At 43.5% G+C, this 22,419-nt stretch overlaps 1 protein-coding gene and 1 long non-coding RNA gene across 3 annotated transcripts in view; one reads left to right on the top strand and one right to left on the bottom strand.

The window, feature by feature from the left end:
• Positions 1 to 22,419, top strand: part of LOC135903884 (kin of IRRE-like protein 3) — a 612,412-nt gene that overhangs the window by 217,788 nt on the left and 372,205 nt on the right. The window lies entirely within an intron of this gene.
• Positions 2,782 to 20,657, bottom strand: LOC135903877 (uncharacterized). Of its 2 annotated transcripts, none has more exons than XR_010564946.2 (3): positions 20,521 to 20,657; positions 12,549 to 12,616; positions 2,782 to 5,839 (listed from the first exon to the last, which is right to left on the bottom strand). It is a non-coding gene; the product is annotated as an uncharacterized lncRNA (long non-coding RNA). The 2 variants fall into 2 exon arrangements; XR_010564947.2 differs by lacking the exon at positions 20,521 to 20,657 and adding an exon at positions 18,190 to 18,385.

Below are 22,419 nucleotides of genomic sequence, written 5' to 3'. Positions count from 1 at the left end.
AAATTGGCCTGGCCTGATCTTGATTTATCTCGCCCGGCTGATGCAAGTAGTCCCATCAATAGTTTTTAATGCGAAATATTATTTGCATCATTCCAGGCACATAGCGGTGGGTAGGTAGGTTCCTGCCTGACTTTGTTCCGGACCTTTTTCATAAAGAGGAATGCGTAGGCGACAGTCATACCAAATGGCTGACTTCCGGGGCAGCAGCCCGATGTTCCAATCATTCGGCCATGATTTCTAGTTTTTTTTTTAAGCGAATATTTTTTTGCCTACTTTCCAAGGATTGGCGTAAGATGTTGGGTCGGTCGGTATTTCGGCGTATACATTTGTACACATGTACAGAATGTTACTTAAAAGTACCAGTGATGGGTTCACCCTTGTATGCTGGCGACGTATGCGCAGCTCTGTTCGGCGTAACAACAACAACAACAACAACAAGAACAACAAAAGAATAACTTCCTACATAAACCCTCAACATAATGTTGACTCAATGCATTTCTAATGTACGCAGAATTTAATGTTGAAGTATATTCAAAGAATTTCTTGATATAACTGATTTTCTTTATTTAACCCCTAAATACGTGCCACTGGGTGTGTGCTCGTTCTTGGATAGTCGTCCAAACTGGGCACGTCCCACCATGGTTTCTGCATAAAGCCTGAATATGTAATGTCGGCTAACATATATATCTAACGTACACCGATCTGATGAAAGGACGGTGCATTATATTTCACAGATTCTTCGATGTACATAGTGATTTAGCCATTCGGTATCAGCTACTGGGGGCATGCTCGTACTTGGCCATTCCTCCACAATGGGCACGCCCCATTTAGACACAAGAGGTACAAAATCCATAAATGTTTCTTGATACCTGTAGTACTTTCCTTTGCACAAACATATCATCACCATTCTTGGCTCTTCAAGCACCATGCATTGCCTTTGTTCTTTTGACACCATGGCGTATACCTCTCACAATGTACATCCATCTCATTTGGAGTTTGCATTTCGTCATGGGTAGTGAACGATGCAATGCATATGGTGTTGGGCTGCTGAGCACGAGGTCGCGGGATCGAATCCCGGCCACGGCGGCCGCATTTCGATGGGGGCGAAATGCGAAAACACCCGTGTACTTAGATTTAGGTGCACGTTAAAGAACCCCAGGTGGTCAAAATTTCCGGAGTCCTCCACTACGGCGTGCCTCATAATCAGAAAGTGGTTTTGGCACGTAAAACCCCAAATATTATTATTATTATGCAATGCATAAACATCGAAATTACATGACAATAAAGTTGTGGCCTTTATGGTTGATTACAGGTTGGATAGGATGCAAGTAAAGAAAATTGTGAACATCGCCGTTAGTTTTAAGTCATTTAATTAACCACTTATGCTTCCTTTCACATAGGTTGCAACACGTGCGTTGGATCTGCATATGTTTTTTACCATTGGGTTATGGAACGGCCGCACGCATACTTCTTTCGTGCCAAGGCCAAGAAGCTTTTTGAGACGTTTGGTGCGTGCATTACGTTCCAGTTTCTCGCATTCCTCTCTCATGACAGCTAACACTTTGGAACGCTTTGTTAGATGGCATCCTCCTCCACCCCCCTCTTTCGTGATCAACCCACATACCCTAGTCCTTTCCTGGTAACTAGCTGCAGCTAACTCTACGGAGAAGCTGTGCGACATAGGATACTTAGTATACTTTAGTTTTGCCGTCTCTTCGCCGGAATACATATACCATCTCCGTTTTCACATAGAGCAAGCACATGACATAGCCACAAGACACTTTGTTGACAATAAAATCACCAACCGTGTTTTGTCGCTCATGACAGCCCGGTACATATGTAGAACAAACAATCGGCATATCGCAAACTGGCGTCGATAGGCTGGAGCAGAAATGCCATCCTTGTTGTATACGGCCATTGTCACCGTCGTCCTCGTTTTGTTTCCCCTCGCGCCCCACAAACAAGAGATCGTTTTACATAAGCAAGTTGGATCACTTTGTAACTCTTTGTGGAACCCCAAACAATACTGCATAGCAAGGTACCTGCAAAATGCTTCGCATAACCTATCGATCCACATTGCGTAATGTCTGCATTACGTTTTCGTTTTGCCATGCAACACTCGCAGAGATATAGCAGCGTGGGAGACGTACGCACGAACGCTCGCGCAGTCAGAAGAAGGCTGTGACATTTAGCACATGACGGGAATGTCGTTACTACCGAAGCTCTTTTATCCTCATGAATTGCTGAGAAGTTCACTCTAACACTGTTTCCTTCGAGGGTCTATTAAGCCACTTTGTATTGTCATCATTTCATGTAGAGCTTGAGATATCTTAGAACAGTGAGACTACAGCCAAAGCTAAGAAACTCACGTTCAGCTTATACGCAGACACGACGCCTAACATGTGAATAAGTCTCAGGTGTGTTTTGTTGTATGTATTTGTCTCTAGACCGAATAAATAAAAACGGCCTTTGCAAAAATAGCGAGCGTGACTGGATGGATTATTTCAACGTCCTAATCCTCTAATTTGAGTGCAAGTTGTCTGCAAGGGATATTCCGCCTCTAGAGCGTGTCAATATTGGTTTGTTGTTTCTATGGGTCTGCCAGGCCATATATTTTGATTACGCAGGTCCTTCGAAAAATTAAAGATTGGTGTAGATGACACATTTCGAAAAGTCGCACATAATGTTTTTGTCTGCAAGATCACAGCTGAGTTAAGCAAGCAGTACTTGAATTGTAGTCTAGCAGCAGGGAGTACACGTTGCATTCCATTTAGATCTGGTAACAGTGGATGTGTTCATCCTATACGGCAGAGCAAGAACTAGAAATCGGAGGTAAGGTTTTCGTCCGAAGAAATAAATAAGTCATTATTCGGAACATTCAAAATGATCGCATTTATTCTGCGCTCGACAAAAACGCATTGTTTCACGACGATCCACGGGAAATAACTGCTGATAAGTGCCATGACTACTTAGAGGAGAGAAGGCCAGTTATAACTGAAATAGTTTTTATCTCCTTAATGAAGTTATTCTAATGCAAGCTGTAGGATGCATGTCGCCTACAGCTTGCATTAGATTAAGTAGTTGCTAGAATCTACTTAATCGATATTTCTCTCGTTCCTGCAACGTTGGCTTGTGGACCTGTACTGGTTTTGTTGTTTTCACGTGTTCTAATGGCTTGCTGGTCACAAAAACCTTAGGGCGTTAAAACCTACAGTTGATTATTCCACTGGTGATGGATCGTGCTTAGTTATCAGCTGGCCCACATAAACATATATGTAGGATGAACAACTTTGGATACTTCATAGCCTAAAGCTGACTTACGCGGCATCGATCCTTGCGCTGGTTTTTGAAACCATTGTTCTTTTAAAACTATCTATCGCAGAATTATTTTCTTGGTTCAGAATCGGCGTACGCTGACCCCTAACTTGTGCGATGTCAGGTGACCGCTGCTTATTGAATGGTTGACTGGTGTTTCATGGTATGAATCTTTCTTTGTGGAGCAATGTAGACTGCTGCACATTAGGCGCTCTTAGGTTAAAACTTGGTTCAGAAGTCTACGATCGATGATGCCCTACAGAGTTAATCCGACTGTTAAAAACTGTGCGTTGTCGTTTTGTAGTTCCAGCAAATGGCATTGGCTTTTGCTGAGAGATTGAATATTGGCTCTCGTCTATAACAGTTGTTTGCTTTTGTTGCGTACCCTTTTTCTGAACTATCGCCTTTTCTTTGGATGCTTTTCTCTCCACATTGGTTGGCCGCGGCTTTAGGTGTATGAAAGGGGCTGTTTGGTGTTTAAAAGCTAAATTATTTTGCTTGTTGGCTGCTGCGAGTGGTCTATAGTTGTGATCACTAACCTTCTGCGGTGAATGAGTGAAAATCGCATTTTGTGTGCCCTGCCAAGTAAATTGTTTTTCGTTGGCCGGGCTTGGTCCCATGACTGGAATAGGAACAATTATTCGCTGTGCAAATGGTCTTAAGTAGACTTTGCTGTAGTCCTGGAAATCTGCTTCCATAGCTCTTGGTGCGTTATGAAAAATACCTTCATTCAGTGACGGGCGCAAAACCAATCTACGTTGTGGCCTAAAAATTGTTTTGGAGTGGGCATTAGGTAGGTTCCCTATAGTCAGCTTCTGAAACCGTAGGCGCTTCGACTGCTTGTTACGGGTTACTTTTCTCACTTCCTTCGTCAAACCTGATCGCATCCCTTTTGCGCCCTGTGAGCCAGTAATCCTATTTTCTTGCATGTTCTTCTTCTCCGACAGTTCTACTGAATTTTCTTGGCGCTCCATTACTACACGTTCATGTTTTTGTTCTTTTGGAATATTCAAAAACAAATTTTTGCCGAATTGCTGCTTTGCTGCTTTCAAGTCGTTAGGTTTGTGTTTGTGCTGCCGGTGAGGAGACGGAAGAAAACCTCCTAAGGTTTCCCCACCAGATTTTTCATGCACTGGAAAAAGCAAAAACTTTTTGCGCCCAATATCTGTTCTTTGCTGATGCCCGTATTGCGAGTTGGCTTGCACAGTCTGTTTAACAAAGCGTTGCGCAGACTGATTTGCCGTTGTACTATTCATACTGCGCAACTGTGCCTTATTTTGAGCGTTGGCGCCATAATGACGCATCACATCATGTTTGGGCGTCCAATTTAGTAGTCCTTCCTGCCAAACACGTTGATGATTCAGCGCTGGCTCGCGGTTATACACAACGTGAGAAGATCCTCTGAATGGCTGATGAAAAGGCTTTAGTGCCGGTACAACATTTGCGTTAGCAATTTCACTTTTCGTTGCTTCCTCTGGCTTACGTATTTTTTCAGTATCTCTTGTTAGCATTGGCATATGAAATGTGGGCAACGAATCGCCGGATTTTTCGCTGGACTCTCGCAGAGCTGGAAACTTGTGCTGTGTTTCATACGGTATGGGTGCCCCCCTGTGACTTCTCGCTTCCAGGTCCGATTGAGCGCCGCCTTTTGACTTGCTCTGGTATTCGATTTGAGCTGCAGGCATCTTTCGCGCGTCAATTTCTTCAGCGTTGGGTCGCTTACGAATGTAACTAATAATAATATTTGCTATTATTTTTACTATAGCCTCTTGCTGTGGTCTTGTATGTAGGAAATTAGGTTTGTAGCGCTGCTGTATTTTTTTTTCAAAAGTGGCTTTGCCTGTCTTTTTCATAGCTGCATTTGTATTTAATAGTTCATCCTGAGTTGGGATATGTTCCCACTCCAAGGCTACATTAGGCGGCCAGTGCGAAGCGCCTTCTTCGTCCTGAACAGCTTGTTGGTGCTCATGGTGTTGGGTGATTTTAGCTTTTAGTGCGGCTGCACTAACTTCCTGTCTTCCGTTACACTGAGCGAGACGGTGGAGCACGTGCGGAGCTATTGTCTTCAATATTTGTTGGGTGCACTGCATCTGCATTCTGTTAGTGCCCTTTTGAAACCATAATTTCTGCTCCAGCAGACTTTCAGATGAGGGCAAAAATTGATGTCGCAGCAAGGTGGCAGCATGTTCGCCGGGTATATGGCTGTTGTCGCTTTGCCTGCCAGTTGCATATTGTTCAGGAATTCGCGGAGCCCTATTTGTTTCATCAACGTTTTGCTGTGAGCTCTCAAATATTGCACGTTGTAATAACTCGCCGAAGTAGTGTGCTAGCCTCCCGTACTCATTGTCTTCACGAGGGTGCTTGGCTTGATCAATGATCGGGCAGCCTCCAATGCACCGAGAGAGTTTACGATATTTTGCCCTCGGTAAGTTGTTGGCCTTTGTCTGATTATATTGCGGGACAAACTGCTTCGCCGTGTGTAGGACGGTATTCTGTGATGTCTTCGGGCTCCTCATATTCGCCTCTGAAAAGAAAAAGAAAGAAAATAAACGCAAGTACAGATGATTTGAAAGAAAAGAACCAGAACTCACTGAAGATTGTTGTGAATTAGTCGCTAACCTGACTGACCTAATTCTGAGCGGCAATTGTTATCGACCCTAGCTATCTTATCTCTTCTCATCTGCATTTTAATATTGAAAGAACTGGTGATAATGGTCGCTCAGCAGGGATCCAGACTGTCAAAATTAAAACTGTTAAACAAATGGCTCTTCAAGAGTTGTGATAAAGCTAGCTGTTTCAGCTCCGTCATATAGTTTTATAACTTCCCCGTTTGTTTGCTTACGGTGCGCTTAAGATCTCATAATTAACTTTTAACAAAACATTACACAATCATAACTAAACGCTTGATTTCATTACAGAAATTACAATACACGCACTTTTGCAGAAAATGCAGTGCTGTAACATTTTTCAGTCTCACAGTATCTCCTAATATACAGCCGCCTTGGACTTCGTTTCGCTCCCCTTGGCAGCCACACCACTCGTTCGAGTTAGCTTTCAGTTTTAGCGTAACATTAGTGTACTTGTGGGACTAAACCTAGTGTTTTTATGACTTGGTGTGGACTATCAGTTTTAGAGTGGAGTTAGTGTACTGATGTGACTTGACTTTGTTATTATGATTCAGAGTTGACTATTAGTTTTAATGGGTTAGTTATTTCTTCCTTAAATATCTATGTGAAAAGGAGTAGGCGGCGCCACCTAAAGGCGACAGGATCTCGTAAGTACCATATAATAATAATAATAATAATAATAATAATAATAATAATAATAATAATAATAATAATAATAATAATAATAATAATAATAATAATAATAATAATAATAATAATAATAATAATAATAATAATAAACAGAGAACGGTTATTTGCCCAATGCACCCCACGCCCTGTCAAACTACACTTCTGCTTGTTTCTCTTCTTTACTATATGTAAGTCATTTTCAATGTATGTGGTAAAAAATGTAGTATACAGAAAGAGGCTTTTTAATACAAGGTCTTGTCTTCTTGTGCACAAGACTCACGAGAGTCAACAGTAAGTGTATCTACAGCAAGGCATTAAAACTGTACACGAGAATACTAAAAACAAGAAATGAGCGTCTGAAAATGATCACAGATCAAGATGTATCACATAGCTGTGCATCCCCAAGGAAATAATGACTATGAAGGGAAGAAAGAAAAAGAAATAAACTTTATGTGAAGAGCAGATGAGGATGCAAGGCAATTTTATGAAGCATTCGAAATCTCAAACATAGTGGACAAAAATTCATGGCAGCACAAATAAAATAGTCATTCAATAATAAATGGCTGTGATAAAAGTTGTTCGTCGAAATTAGGGGAGTTTAAAGTTTCTTTTGTACAATGTTCGCGAGCTTTTCCATGTGAAGCTACAATGTGTTTCATAGGGATATGCTACTGATTTTCACAGCTTCCCGTTATTTGTTTACCATCAAACCTTACAACGAAGTTTCTATTCAACGTGAACCAGACGGTGCTTTAATTGAGAAGACTGACTGATGGAAACGTGGTTAGTCACGAACAATGCACGAAATTTATTAAGTGTGTGATACCTAACTCATATCTTTGTAGAGTTTTACCAACCCACCGTGGTTGCTTAATGGCTGTGGGGTCGGGCTGCTAAGCACGAGGTCGCAGGATCGAATCCCGGATCCAGGATCGAATCCATTTCAATGGGGGCAAAATGCAAAAACACCCGTGTACTCAGACTTGGGTGCACGTTAAGAGGAAACTTTCGCTCGGGTTCAGCTCCGACGCGGCCTATTCAAATACATGCAAAACGCAAAAACGCTTTCCTGATGTAACCCGTGGACCGATCTTAATGAAATTTGTTGCATGTGAAAGAAAAAGTTAAATTATAGTTATGGTCGGAAGCGGAATTTTGATTTAGGGACTGAATTTTGTGAAAAGGATTTTCAAACATTCGGAAGTTTGAAAAATATAGATGGACAAGGTTTATAAATTAATAGCTCGCCATCAAAAACAGATATTGCGGCTCTGCAAACGGCATCCATTAGATCATGCAAAGCGGACGAGTTTAGTATGTCAATTTATATCTTATGTGAATTTGCTACATTGTGTACAAGGGTTCTGCAAAAGCTGTATTTCCGTATTACTATATCTTTCTAGATTCATGTCTAACACATCAATTTCGTCCGATTTAGATGCACTACCAGATGCAATTCACAGAATTATGACATCATTTTTCCTTGCTGAGTTAGAGAGTTGCAAACTTTTTAGCTTAGCTTTCGGAAAATTTTCAATCTTTGTCAATTTTTAATAAAGAATTGAGAATCTCAAAATTTCGAAACCAACAGTCACTAGATTTTAAGTTTTTCTTTTAAATGCAAAAAACTCGTCAAATTTGGTGCAGTAGTTGCCGAGAAAAGCGAATTCTCCTTTTACACGTGTTTCGGCAACCGAGCTGAAGTTTCCTCTTAAAGAACCCCAGATGGCCCAAATTATTACGGAGCTCCACACTATGGTGTTCCTCATAATCAAATTGTGGTTTTGGTGCGTAAAACCCAATAATTTAATTTTAATTTTAGAGTTGTAGCAAGAAGTCTCCGCGTTGCAAATAATAATCAGAATGTGCAATTTTTTTTTACAGCAGGGTGTTGCAATCGGAGCACCGTGCATTTTTGGCTCTCCGCGAAGTAAGCAAGAAAATTAATGTTCTCGTGTGACCGATCCCTTCAACAATCTGTGGACTGTTCTTCTGAAAAAAAATCATGGTTGAATTGCCGCCGTCTTCAACGCATGAACCCTTAACGTTTCTTGGCCTTCGAGATTAGACTGCGTAATGATCAGCGTGAAAATGTGTCAAAAATGAGGCGAGTTCCGGGAAGAGAACTGCCCAGCGTTGTCCATTGTCTTGAATTCCAACACCACAAAGCCGAAGCTCGACGACCTAACCTATCGACGAGTGTACGCAACATTAGCTGAGCACATACAAGATACGCAGCCTCTATTACCCTGCTGATCTACAGTGGCTTTCTTTGCAAACATGTGAGTTCTGGAATGGCATTACATGATGAACCCGGATCCATGCCTCAACTCTGTACAAGTTGTGCTGGACTTGCAGTTACGCCAAACATTATAAGTGGGAATGTCTTAAGAGATTGAGTGGTTATGCTGGCAGAGAGAGGGAGGTAGTGTGACGAGACAGCTCAGCTGATGCGAGAAATGGGTGGTTTAGGAGAAAATGTCTCGGTTCATCTTGCAGTTATCAAGTTAAACCAAATCATTTATCAAGCATAATGACCTAATAAAAAACCAGGCAATTTAGGCATCTAGTAGAACCGTTCTTTTGAAGACACCCCTTGAGTTTGCAAGCATTCAGTAAATTTTGTAAATGAACCTTTCAATCAAACTCGAAAGTAGACAGACACTTCGATATTTCGGTAAGATGGAAGCTCTGTGTAAACAAGAAATTAAAGGATGACAGGATAACTTTATCAGGGTCTCAATCAATATCAGCTCTCTCGTTAAAACATTGTCGTCGGGCTGAAAGTATTCTCACGAGCTTGAGTCAGAAATAGAAGGGCTGTCGCGGCAGTTCAAAAAGCTTCTATACATTCGTTGACACAACGTCGCCATACAGCCGTAACGCCACCTTGCCACAATGTGGCTAGGTGGCGGTAGGGCTGTATATGTTGACATCTGTGGGACGAGGTTTTCATGCGCAAGGAATTCTTGTGAGGCGCCGTTTGCGCTGGTATAAAATCAAATTTTGTCACTATTCGGTTGGCAGATGGCAGAATCTCACAAATTAAATCTTGCTTGAAGTTCGCAGGAAGTCCTCGAAAAATTTCTCTGTTTACGTAATTTGGGCAAGTACAAAGAGCAGCATGTCATTATTTAGTATACTTCAGTGGTGCTTCCAGGACACCAAAGCTGGAACACGGATTGGCCCGGGGGTCCGGGGCTCGCCGATCAAAGCCTAAACTTTTCAGGTTTTCACGCGTAGATCCTGACAGTGACAACTTGCGCACGCAGTAAGTGTGAACGACTATATTCATTTTAGTATATTTTGGCGGCGCTTCCATGACACCAAAGCAATAACGAGAACACCGAAGCTTGAACCCGGACTACCCAGTATGTTCGCGTCTCGCCGATGCCTCCACATGCCAGGGGAGCCAAACATTTATGCGAACAGCCTACGGCACGCTCTTGCCTCATACCGACATTGGTCCCTCTGGCGTTGGTGTGTTTCCTATGTTGGTACGAGCCGAATCGAGCTTTTACCCTGAGTGGGTAGGATTTTTTGTTTTGTCTGCACTGTTGTATTTGAGAAAATTCACGTGGTCCTTTCAGCCCGTTGCGAAATTCATTCTTATGCGATTAAGAATGTGCTTTATCTTACGCTGTGTATACGTGATGTGGCGTTCTCACCCGTGCTCTTGGGACAAAGCAACGACAACACACTATCGCAAACAATCAAAAGGGCATTCATTGCACCTCTCATAGACTAATGCCTGCTAGCCGAGTTGCTATCCACAAAACATGCCGATGGGCACGCGACAAATCGCGGAAGTCCGACTCACCGTGACCGGATAACAAGCGAATATGTTCGCCCCTTGCTGGACACCAACACCTGGTCGTTCGCGCGTACGGTCACGCGAACGGTGGCGCGTTCGAACAATCGTATTCGTCCATTCCGGGGTAGGCCACGTGAGATTCTCTCGTAGAAGCATGTATCGGCGCACGCGCAGAATGTCCGCGCCGCTTGCCGATCCCCAGCCAAAGAGGAAGGGCCTTCTCCTCTCTGCGACTAAGTAACCGGTGGTTAGGTGGCGTTAACAAAGCAACACTCGCGCCATCTGTCGTACTACCATGCAAGCATACCGACTACCGCAGTAAAGCCACGCGGTGAAGTCGGATTACAGTATACGGGAGCTATGCGAGAAAACAGCATATCAGGGAACGAGCGGGAGTCACGCATCCCCACAGTAAGTATGATGCTATTCAAATGGTGAGCTCTAACGACGTTCTGCCCTATACGTAGCAAATAGTCTAGACAGGCAGTATATACTCATGCACGTGCTGTAGCTGTGAGCACGATTAACGCGGTTTTGTTAGCTAGCACACCATCGTTGTAGCTACATTGGCTACAATACGAGTGTTTCGGATACTAAACAGGCAAGGAACCAAAGTGAGACCAATGCGATCCGTAATTTTTGTGGAAGCTTCTTACCGTATTTGCCCACGTACATTATGTCTGCGCTTGCTTTGGGTCCAGTGCATTTCGTTTTTCTTTTTTAGAGACACATACGAAATACTCTTTCACTAATAAAAGTAAGGCATCGTGTTACACTCCTCTAACACGTGAAGGTGAAAGCCTGCTGCACACTTGGTAATGCATTAAGCCATGCGATCGGAGGGGTCGGACTTCTTGCGCGACATAAAGAGCCGCAGTGTGACGTAAACGTGTAGCAAGCCGCTGTCTGCGACCTTCGGCATCCTCTCTACGTTGCCATCTCGCATCGTCGCGTTGCTGCTTTCGCAGTTCGGCTTCTTCGGCTCATTTGCGACGCTTAGCTGTGACTTCGTGCGCTCGTATGACGGGATCAGGCTCGCGCCAACGACATTTCTATTCGCCTTTACGTTGCGTTCTCTCAGCAGGGAAATCAGTACTCTCGGTTGAACGCCTTACTGCCGCCGTTTCGCACATCGCACCTCGTTTCTCGCTTGATGAGCATGCTCGGCCGTAGCGTACCTCCGAAGGGGTATGCAATACTTTACTGATGGTTTGGATGCGTGTTTTGAGCTTGTTCTTTATTGAAATGTATGCTGTTCCGTGTGTTGTACGGATAATTTCAATGAATGTTATGCCCTGTGCCCCCCCCCCCTTTTTTTTTTCTGAGCGCTTCTAGCCTCTGCCTTAACGGGCTATGAGCCATTGCATTTTTTGCTTGTTTGCAGAGATGAGAGCCATTGCGTCTTTGCTTCCTTACGGGAGTAAGAACCATTGGCGATAATGATATTTATTGTACTATTTGACTAGACGCCGCGTTTTTTCACATATGATCAATTGCAACGAGCCACTTAAGGCTTTCGCCTTAATAAATAAGGAACAAGCCTACGGGAAGAGACCTGGTGAGTTTGAACGCGCCTCCTGAGAGTTTGCGGGCGCCGAACGAGCATTTCGTCGCGCGCGACAAGGTCCGGGATATTATTCCAGACATTGTCAAATTCGTCGATGCTGTCGAATTTGGTTCTCGCGGCACTTCGAGCTAATCAGAGAGGCCCACAACAGCCTGTAATTGACTCACTCAAAATGCCGCCATTACAAAATTAGACAACACGGCGGAATTTCACAATGTGCAGAATCGTAACACCGGTTAGAATGCGCGTATATTGCGCCGCATGTTGTGTCGCGCGGCGCCTTGCGTAACAGATAGTTTCTTGGTGTGAACGCGCCATAACGAGGTAGCTTTGCCTCGTACGCAAGAACACTCGCCATATCAGTTTCCTTGTGATGATCACTGTGTCCTACTCTTTTAGAATGACTAAATAGGGCGATAAGGTTCAAAACATGGAAGCTGGGTTAATAATCACTACTATATCTAAATTGCCTACCGTATCCTGCAACGTGCTCGTACTGTTTTGCGAGAGCAGGGCTGCCCTTTAAGCAACTTGCTCTTGGTTTCAGCTAGCTTACCTGTTTGCGTGAGCTGTTTCCTACAGACAATTTCTCCATAAGAAGTGTACCTACAGGACCACTCTTGCCTGAAAATATAAAGTTGGGACAGAAGCGTTAGGCGTCTAGAAAAGCCTAAGGGAGCGAGGAAACAATGTGGCATTTTGCATTCGCGGAGCAAGCTATTTCTTGTCTAGCTAGTCACTTTTCGGGCTGCCAGCGTTAAACACCAAAAAGATTCTAATAACACAATGTTATGAACTTCATTCATAAAAACGCCATTACATTGAACGTGGCAGAAGAAACAAGCGATGGTTTTGCATTGACAAGACGTTCTGCCTATGAATCGTGTTGAGCAACTTTGCAAAAAACGGAAAGCAGAATTTATGTCATAGCATGCCAGCCATGGAGCGGGCTTTCCCACAGTGCTCGCACCTTCATATGATTCATAATTTGTTATCATCCGTCCAGTGAGTGCTTCAGACCCACACGTTTATAGGTCCTCCTGCCACATTAACATAACCATGATATCCAAAGCAGTTAAGTATATGTACGTCTGTCAAGCGGGCAAATTAAGCGCACATACGGGGAGTGTACTCCAAGATCTTGAGTGACACTTAAGACTAAGCGCTGTTAAACGCAAAAAGAAAGTGCACTCGCAGTAAAAAAAATGGTGACAAATTAAAGTCGTGCTTTTTATAATAATAATAATAATCTTTATTCAGTATAGTTAAAACAGTATACAAAAAACGGAAGCGCCGAAGCCACAAGAGGGCTTGTGCGGCGACAACCGGCAGCCCCGGCAATCCACGCGACACACCAGAACTCCATCAGAAGCTGGTTGTGCATTTGGCACAACCATCACACATTATCAAAGATGCACTGATAACATCAGTACATATTAAAGGTTCTCTAACGCTTGTACAGCAACTCTCAGTGTTTTGCGGGTGGACAAAGAAAGTACATCGTCCGGTAGTTCATTGAAGATAGCAGGAACATAATAGCGTCTTGTTGCTTTACCGTAGTGAGTGCGCACTCTCGGTTTACGATTTAAGAAGACGTAGATTACAATAAGAATTCTTCTTAAAAAAGTGGTTGCTGTAGTTTTATTACAAATAAAAAACAATCTTCATCTATATTTACTCAACAGAAAAGAAAATATTTTTATTATCCGATTGTTGCAAGTCAATGCCGGCCAAGACGAATGCCTAGCCACGGCAGAACAAGATAGTGGCATGAAACGAGGTAGCATTCGAACTAGCTAAAACAGAATATCAGCGAGTTCTGTTCTGATGATTTTGTTAAAAGCTGTTGAAGAGCTATATTGAACTTCTGTGTGATTTTTCTATGCATTACATTTTATATCTTTGAAACCGCTGGCGGCGACGCTACGCACTCGGCCAGCAAAGTGCACATCGTGTACGCACTCCGACCGGAGAGCACTCTTCCTCGAGAGCACTCCGCTTGCGACATTTAGGTTTGGGAAAGTGCCCTTAAAACCGAGTGACACTCTCCGTAAGTGACCTTAACTTGCGCGCTTGACACGGGTATAAGTGTAAGAAATGTATCCCCTTGGGTACACATTATGGTCTCCAAAATTTCACGAACTCCAGAATCCCCGATCGCAGGGCACAATAGGCATTCTTTTTAGGTAATTTCGGTTGCACCTTAAAATCTTTCGGAGGAACAATTTGATTTAGGGAAGTGTCTGCTCATCACGAAGAGTTATTTACGAATGTGTCAATGAAGAACAGTGTAAGAAGACACAGGCGATCCAAATTATGAGGGGAAAGTTTCCAGATCAATAAAAATGCGTTAGATGATAAACTGAAAAGCACTCCATGCCATAACCGCGAACTTACTCGTACTCTCCCAAAAAAGAAAAAAAGAAGGAAAGCATAAGGATGTTTTGTGACAGTAATAACTTGGTTTGATGCTTCGATGGTAACAAAGTTGCGTACGAGGTAGTTAAAGTTTTTTTCTTTTTCTTTTCATTCTAAACCCTTGTACGGGCCAATTCACGGCTTACCTTCAAGAGTGGGTTGCGCCATTTTACTGAGGAACAACCAACCTATGAACCAACCAAGCAGATGACCGTGCAGTGCACGATGCAACGGAAAATGACAGGCGTAACGTTAACTGGCAACCAGATGGCGGTAGATTAAAGGACAAGCGGGAGCAGCTAATATTGTGGTTGAGACAGATATAAAAAAAAAAGTTGGGCAAGTGATGCAATGTGTAGGGAGCATAGCCGGTGTTGTATTAGATCCACAGAACTGGTTCCTAAGGAAGAGAAACGGAGTCTAGAAGAGAAGAGCATCAGGCGATGTAATGAGATTAGGGAATTTCGTAGGACGGAGACGGCTGATGCAAGACTCGGATAGCTGGAAACCAATGAAAGCAGTCTTTTTCTAGCAGAGGACATAAAAAATCGTTTGTGGCGGTTGTGTAAAGGAGGGAATGTCGGAACGTTGGGTCACCGAGGGCACGCGATAAATGGAGAACACTGCCAGGCCACTTGGAAAAAGTACTGAAATTATGTGCTTCAGGTGTGAAGAATGCTAGAACTTCAATTATACTATAAGTGTTGACCTTCTTATTCTTGTATACGCACATACCATAACAACACGATTAGGTGAGTAATAGCTCACTAAAACCAATTAAAGTAATGCGAAATATTAACGCATTCCCTTCCTCACTCGCAGGTGACAGAGGCATTGGGCCTCCAAATACAGCATCATAACCCTGTAAGTCGAGTATAAATGCCACTATAACAAATTTACCTGTATAACGAAGGATTCCGTAATGCCGGCTGAATTACCATCTATCATATGCGTTGCAAGCGTCTCCACAACGAAAACAACAACAAATTTACCTGTACAACGAATTACTTTAGGCATGTTCGACGGCTGACTGCTTGTTTTGCAAAGAACGCTCGTAGCGACCGGCTCTGCCACTGCGCTACACTTCATCTGTTGCATCCCCTATCCCTGACGCAAAAAGCCCAGCGAGTCGAATTCCCGAACACGGTGACAAGGGGTGCCAGTGTAGGTGACGTTGTCACGATAGTAGCCTTATTGCGATATGGTTATCTCACGCAAAAGAAAGCAGCAACAATATAGTCGTGAAAGCCAGTGAATTACTGCTTTGTGCCGGTGCTAAGCATGCCGAGCTGTGGGAGCTGGCCATTGAAACCAACCCTGGCGAAGTCGCCAGCACATCAACGAAACATGCTGCGGCAAAGGGGGAGGGGGAGACTGTCTGGACTTGTCCGATTGGGATGGACGCGATGACGTAAACTTGCCCGAGCGAGTGTCAGCACTTTCCTTCTCAATTGGCTAAAGTTGCACATCGCGTTGGCCGAAGTGTGCAATAGAATATTACGAGCAAAAGAAAAACAAGGTAAAAGCGGGAGCCAATGTATCGACAAGTAGACTTGACTTTTTCCAGGTGACATGTCCACTTGTCGAAACTTCGGCTCCCGCATTTACCTTGTTCTCGTTTTGCTCACCGCCTTGAACATCCATCTCACGCCTTCCCTATAGAAAATTAGTGACTCAGTTCACTACGAATCTGTTGTATACTTATGTTAAATAAGGATTATCTTTTGCTAGCCGTGCCTGGCTGGCGTTGTTGCGAGCGGTACATTGCACAATCCTTACAACTACGCTAGCTTCAAAACGAAGGATTTTGGAAGTTCAAGTGTTTCGTTATAAAAGCGTTTGACTGTATAAGAAATCACGTGCACTTCACTTGCACCAGCGTCGAGGATGCAATGAAGTCCGTGTTGCTTGACGCCTGCTGCACAACATGTTAAGTAAAGTCAAAAATGTTTGCCCTCCTCAGGTGGCTGAATGAGCACTAAGGAGGGTTCCTCTATAGACTGTGCACACGTCTTCTGTGGTTTGCAGGAAAGGGCATGGTGAGAAATTTATACCTTTGCATTTGTTGAACCGCGTGTAATGCAGCGTAATTGAAAGATTGTCTTCATGTTTTGCAGTAGCTGTCGCAACATTTCAGTTTAAATCGGAATTTTAAGCTTGCTTCTTACGCAGAGGACAGTTATGTGTATAAGACATGATACCATGAAGACATACTCTAAGTGGGCGTAAATTTATGGCAGGCCGACTTCTTTCATTGACTTGAGAGTAATAATAGTCACGAACCTACACCTGCATCATGATGTGGTACATATGTAATTCTTTTGTCTGAGAATTCAAAACTTGGGCTTTCTCACTGGGCCGCAAAATTTGAGCACACTGATGCGTTTGTGTTTTGCCTCTACCGAAATTCGACCATGGTGGCGAGAGATCCAGCGTGCAGCATATTGCTGAGCAACACAATTCAACTGCCTCAGCGGGGCTTAACAGGGGCGAAGAAATCACGATATTGGTCACGCATGCCCGCCACTTTCATCATGTTGTGGGTATACGCTTGAACTGAAGAATACACTGCGCGGGCCTTATAGGTATTTGCGGGCGCTCTCATTTTTGCTTAACTCCTTGTGCTCCTGACATTAAGCGCGAAAGTTTCCACCACTGACGCTAGTGCTGAGCCAAGGTAACCTGACTTTATTATGAGACCATCACATGATTATCAAAGGTGGCTTGCATGAAATCAGCAAGCGTTTTCTCGAAAGCCAAGAGTAACAAGAGCGTACCGTTGCACCACCTTACTATCTCATGGTGAATACAGTTTTAGATAACACCCTCCTTCTTACATGCGGACGGTATTTTCATCAAAGGTGCCCGTTAATAACAGCGAAACTTTCGCTTACAAACTGCAACTGTTCTGCATCGTAAGTTCATGCATCAAGTGTATGCGCTGACAGTGTTGTCTAAGAATGTTCAAGCACATACGAAGTAGATAAGAAAGCCCTGTATGTTCAAAGCAACCAATAAGCCGTAGATATAAGAAAAGATTCAGAATACTTAAAATACCCTAAAGATAAAAGGGCTCAAGTATCGACAAAAAATAAAAACAAATGAATATGACAGAGCGCCAATGAGATGCACTTTGGCGAAATTGCCACACTGCGATCAATACGCAGCACTTTATCACATGACATGGGCTTGCGAAAGCGCACCAGACCTAGCGTCCGTAACACACCCCACCACAAGGCATCGGGCAGCAGCGATGTTCAGCTCCGAGTCGACGGGCCAGCTCAACCTGGTCAGCCGGGCGAGCGGGGCCCCTAAGGCCACATGGACTTCTGGACGGAGGGGACCACCCGCTGCAGAGCGGAGGAGCTACCTACGCTCGTGTGCTCTTTTGTATAAAGGTTATTCTCTCTCTATCTCTTGCAGAGGTTTCAGGAGTGACTGAGTAATTTTCACTGACGTAGACCAAACAGAAGATATTTCAAGACATGAACAAAGAGTATTCATTTGCGAACGTTCTGCCATCTTCAAACGTTCAATAGTAACTTGTTTTTATTGAGCCTTAACGGGCATTTCGTACTTTCATACACCCATTCCTTCTATTGAGCCCAGTAACCAATGCGATTTCGTTCACATTTGATATTTCCAATATCGGGGAATCCGTACCCAAGCAATAATGGAACATTTCGCATTGCGACTAATCCACATACGACCATATAGGCTAGCTAACACAGACACTTGACTAGATTAATAATATGGCACATACTAGTATTGGTACTTACGCGTGTGCCACGGCGAATACAAAAAGCTGCAGAAGCGCGCAGGTAATGCCGCAAATCGGCGGTTCTGAATTGGGACGCTGAGTTATGCACGTGCGCCCTGGTCCAGAAATGAGGTGCCACAGCGCGACACGCATCGCTGCGGTGGCCACGCGATACCCACGGCGGTTCTCCTTTTGTCTAGACAAAATGGCGGGCGCATCCGGGCTATGTTGAGCTTCGGGAACAGGCAGAGAAGAGAGAAGTCCGTGTGGAGAGGGAGTCGATATAACTTGCGCCGACTTTAGGAGACAAGATGAGAAACGAACGACCAGAAGGCAGGTGCCCCACGTCCCATTTTATCAAGTCTGTTGTTCGCTTTACGGCTCTTCGTGGCTTTGCGCCCTTTGTCCGTGTGCTATTGTTGCTCTATATTTTCTAACAGCTCACGAGGGATCTTAACGTGTTCGGGGAAGCTCTTTCTCTTCCTTACTAGACAAATGTAACAGCTGAAATTGAATATTCTGCCTAGAAGGAGATTCGAGGGTAAACTAGACGGGGAGAACTTAAGAATGACAAGTTACGCGGTTCGTTATAGCGCTCCTGTGAAAATTCACAATAAAAATACGCGGACTCATTGTGCGCGAAATGAGCCTAGTTTTCATAATTTCCACCTCACGGATACTGCGCGCTTAAGCCATTACGCGAATAAACAGAGACACACAAGAAAATTGCTGAGCAGTTCTTATAATTCAAGTGCAGTTGCGCAGCACTATGTGAATGCGAGGCGTGTTCTTTGTCACCATTTTCACCTTCCACCACAGTTTTATGATGCCTTTCTACTGCGTAATAGCATGCAGTGTGAGCTTAATTTTTTTTCTTTAAACTTGGAAGCACCTCCTGTTTTGGAAAATGAACATAATAAAATGTAATGCTAATTGATTTACTGGACGTCTCAGCCATATGTAGCATCTGGAAAAATTATGTTAGAACGGCTGTATATTTCTCTAGCGGACGTTCTATGCCGAAAAGCCGCTTCGTAAGTAAGCTCAAGCATCTGCACAATGGAAAAACATTTCTTTTGAAGTTATCAGCAACTAGTCACAATGCTGCCATGTGAAGCCAATAAGTAATATAGATAAACACCTTAATTTACATATTTCATTAGAGCAGCTGTAAAGGGATGGCTCCTTCCGCACATCAAGCCGACGATGATTCGGTAGGACCATGGGTTTGTGATGTTACTGAACCAACGAGGCTTACGCTATATGTTAAGTGTTCTTTCCTAAAAGAAAACGTAGGACATAAAAGCTATATAATCATAAAAATTGTATAAATGGGGTTGTACTACTTGGAAAGCTGAATAAAATTTATAGTGATCATCTCATAAAGAACTTAAAATTTTGTTCAGTTAATATAAAAGTTTTTGGTTGAAAAATGTATAATTTATATTATACTGAATTTTAAAGCTGATACTTCACCAAGGAAAACCTTTGTATGATTTAAATTAGTACAGAGGGGAAATTGCCGGATACCGTAAATTTTAATCTAACTCTATTCCATATAACAAGCACGCCAATTCCTTCTGCGCATACATACGATAAACAGCGGGATAGAGCAACGCTGAATCAGCCAAGCGAAATTGTCACCTATTTAGCGATTAACAAATTCAAATCATGCTTTCGATTACGCCCTTTTAACGCTTTCCCCTTCAAATGCATTACAACTGCGTTAGGCTTGTGCTTTCCATCAGCTTGGATGTAGTAATTTGTTTGATTTCTCACAAAGCTCAGTGGCACTACTTTGTCGGTCGGCATGCAGGGGCTATATAAAGCAGTATATTTGAAACAAACACGACGAAGAAGAGGACAATTCAGCTTTCGTGCATTGGCCCACTCAGTTGTAACAGCAGCAACCCAAGGTATCAGTCAACGGTTTATGCTTAACAAAATCGTGTTCTATGCACTGATGAGATATGCACTCGGAAGCTCGACCGATCAATGCGACAACGTACAGGACGTGTGCTATGCAAAGAAAGCGAACATTAATCAACCACAGGAAAACATAAATAGGAGACCATGCGGCAGCCCAACGCATGTGCTTCGTCATGGCACAATTCCAAACATAGAAGAAAAAAAAGCCATACTATTCCGCGTAACACGTATATTGAAGCTTACACCCATAATCGACAACATTGAGAAGCAGCAGGAAGGAACGCCAGTGAAGCTGGACAAGGTGGCCGAATTTCGTGGAAGTTGCTGCGAAAGAGTTAATGAAATTTTTTACTCGCATCGAAACCTATAGCATTGCTTTAAGACCTGTTACCACACAGAGTGTTGAAATCGTGTTACTTACGTTATAGCTGCTTAGAAGTACTGCGTGAAAAGGAGGCACGTTTGAATTCCAGTGAAATACTTTTGCTATCGTCGCACGTTTGCCGTCGTCAAGATTCAGCTTAACGAAATCCTGCTTTCCAGCCCGGCGCGTCGGAAACACCTGACGTTATATGCGTAGTCATTTATACGTAGTAGCTCTGCTAACTTTTGCCTAATTTCGGGAGAAGAGAATGAACCGTGACTCTTTCGGCGCTTCGCTTTCACATTTTGTTTCGGTATAGGCTGTAGAACTCGTGACTGGGCGATGACTCGGAGGTCACAAACAGCTGCACTCGCCCAAAGGATTCCAGCGTGTTTCCGTAACTTGGCGACATTTATAGCACAGCGAAATTTACGACGCTACTTAGCTCTCGCACCGTTAGCCAAGTTGCACAATTAATGGAAGTGAGCCGCGCCGATGAAAGCGATGCGCTCTCGGTGAAAAAGGCTAAGTAGAAGAAATTCCTGGGAGCTGCTTGCAACGAAATGTGCCGGTTTGCCTTGCGATTCACAGCGTGTTGCCTCGCCGCTGCCGTATTTACCGTTGATACATCTAAAGCGTGAGTACGAACCTACATATCAGGTCGTTTCACAACAGCGTAGGATGCTGTAGCCAAGGTAAACCATTTCATCCAATTGGCGTATGCAGCTCTCGCGCCAAGCTTGCAGATTCCCGTGATTACGACAACCACGAACAGCACCCGACCTGCCTTTTGTTTTTCCTGTGATTCCGAGCTGTGAAATATCAAGGAAAATACATAGCTTTTTTATGTATTGAACAAGAGCTTTCAAGCGCACCAAATAGGTTCATAGTTTCTCGTGCCGATGCCTTCGCTAGTGTTCCCGTTGTATTCATCACCTGACGTGTTTCTTGTTTGGCCTCTAGAGATGTCTCGTGCACGAACGACCCGGGAAACCCCATGTGTCAAGTTTTGAGCAGCAACAAAGGAAGCATAGAGGATCGAAGGGGCTACTATCCGGAAGGACAACAAGGTGACAAAATAGATGCACCGCCTAGCGGCAAAGTTCCAAAAAAATTACTTAGACTGTTAGTTATCCACTGTCATATTGAATAGATATTTCATTGTAATGTGAGAAGTAGCTGGCCGCAGGCCAGTAGAGAATTTCACACCCTTCCTATTCCTCGTGGCGAGTGACGAGCTACGACAAGCTGAAGGCAGAATGTCGTTTTTCTCAGTAAATAATTCCCGATGCGGATAATGCACCGAACACCAATCCTCTAACCTACCGTCGCGGTTAGGGTTTTCAGCAATTTTCTTTAATGCAGGCATCCCGAGGGCTGCTGAAAAGGAATGTGTTATCTGCAGAAAATAAGTTGCTCAGCTGTTCCCCTTTGATACTGACAGCTAGTACTTCCGATTTTTTATTACAAAAACTTCTTCAAGCAGACAGTGAGTGCATTGAAGAGATTATTTCTCTGGAAATTTAAATTATTTCTTGTGAAAACTATCGTATGCCTGGAATTTCTGTGCATATTTCCTAATATCTTCACGTACGCTTCCGCTATCTTCCATGCCGACGCAATGACCTTATAATTGTTGGCATTTCTACTCAATCGAAGTCTTTTTCGTAATCTGTCTTGGTTATACTCCGCATGGTGTTAATTCGTGTGAATGTGATTCACAGTTTATTGTTCCAGTCTAAAGTTCGGTCGTTGTCTGGGCTAATCGCAGATGAGAGCAGCCCTGATTCTATTCGAAATGACCTTAGTGGTTATTTCGTACAATAATGCAAGCAAGCTAATTGCCATATAATTCCTGATTTAAGCACATGTTACACGTCATGAACGTATAAAATGGTGACTGCGCGCGACCAACCTTTTTAGCCTCTTCTTTCTGCTCGTTCGAAATAATCAGTG

This window comes from Dermacentor albipictus, chromosome 1 (assembly GCF_038994185.2).
Source record: "Dermacentor albipictus isolate Rhodes 1998 colony chromosome 1, USDA_Dalb.pri_finalv2, whole genome shotgun sequence".
In the NCBI taxonomy this organism is placed as follows: Eukaryota; Metazoa; Arthropoda; class Arachnida; order Ixodida; family Ixodidae; genus Dermacentor; species Dermacentor albipictus.
This window is presented reverse-complemented; position numbering and strand designations above follow the sequence as displayed.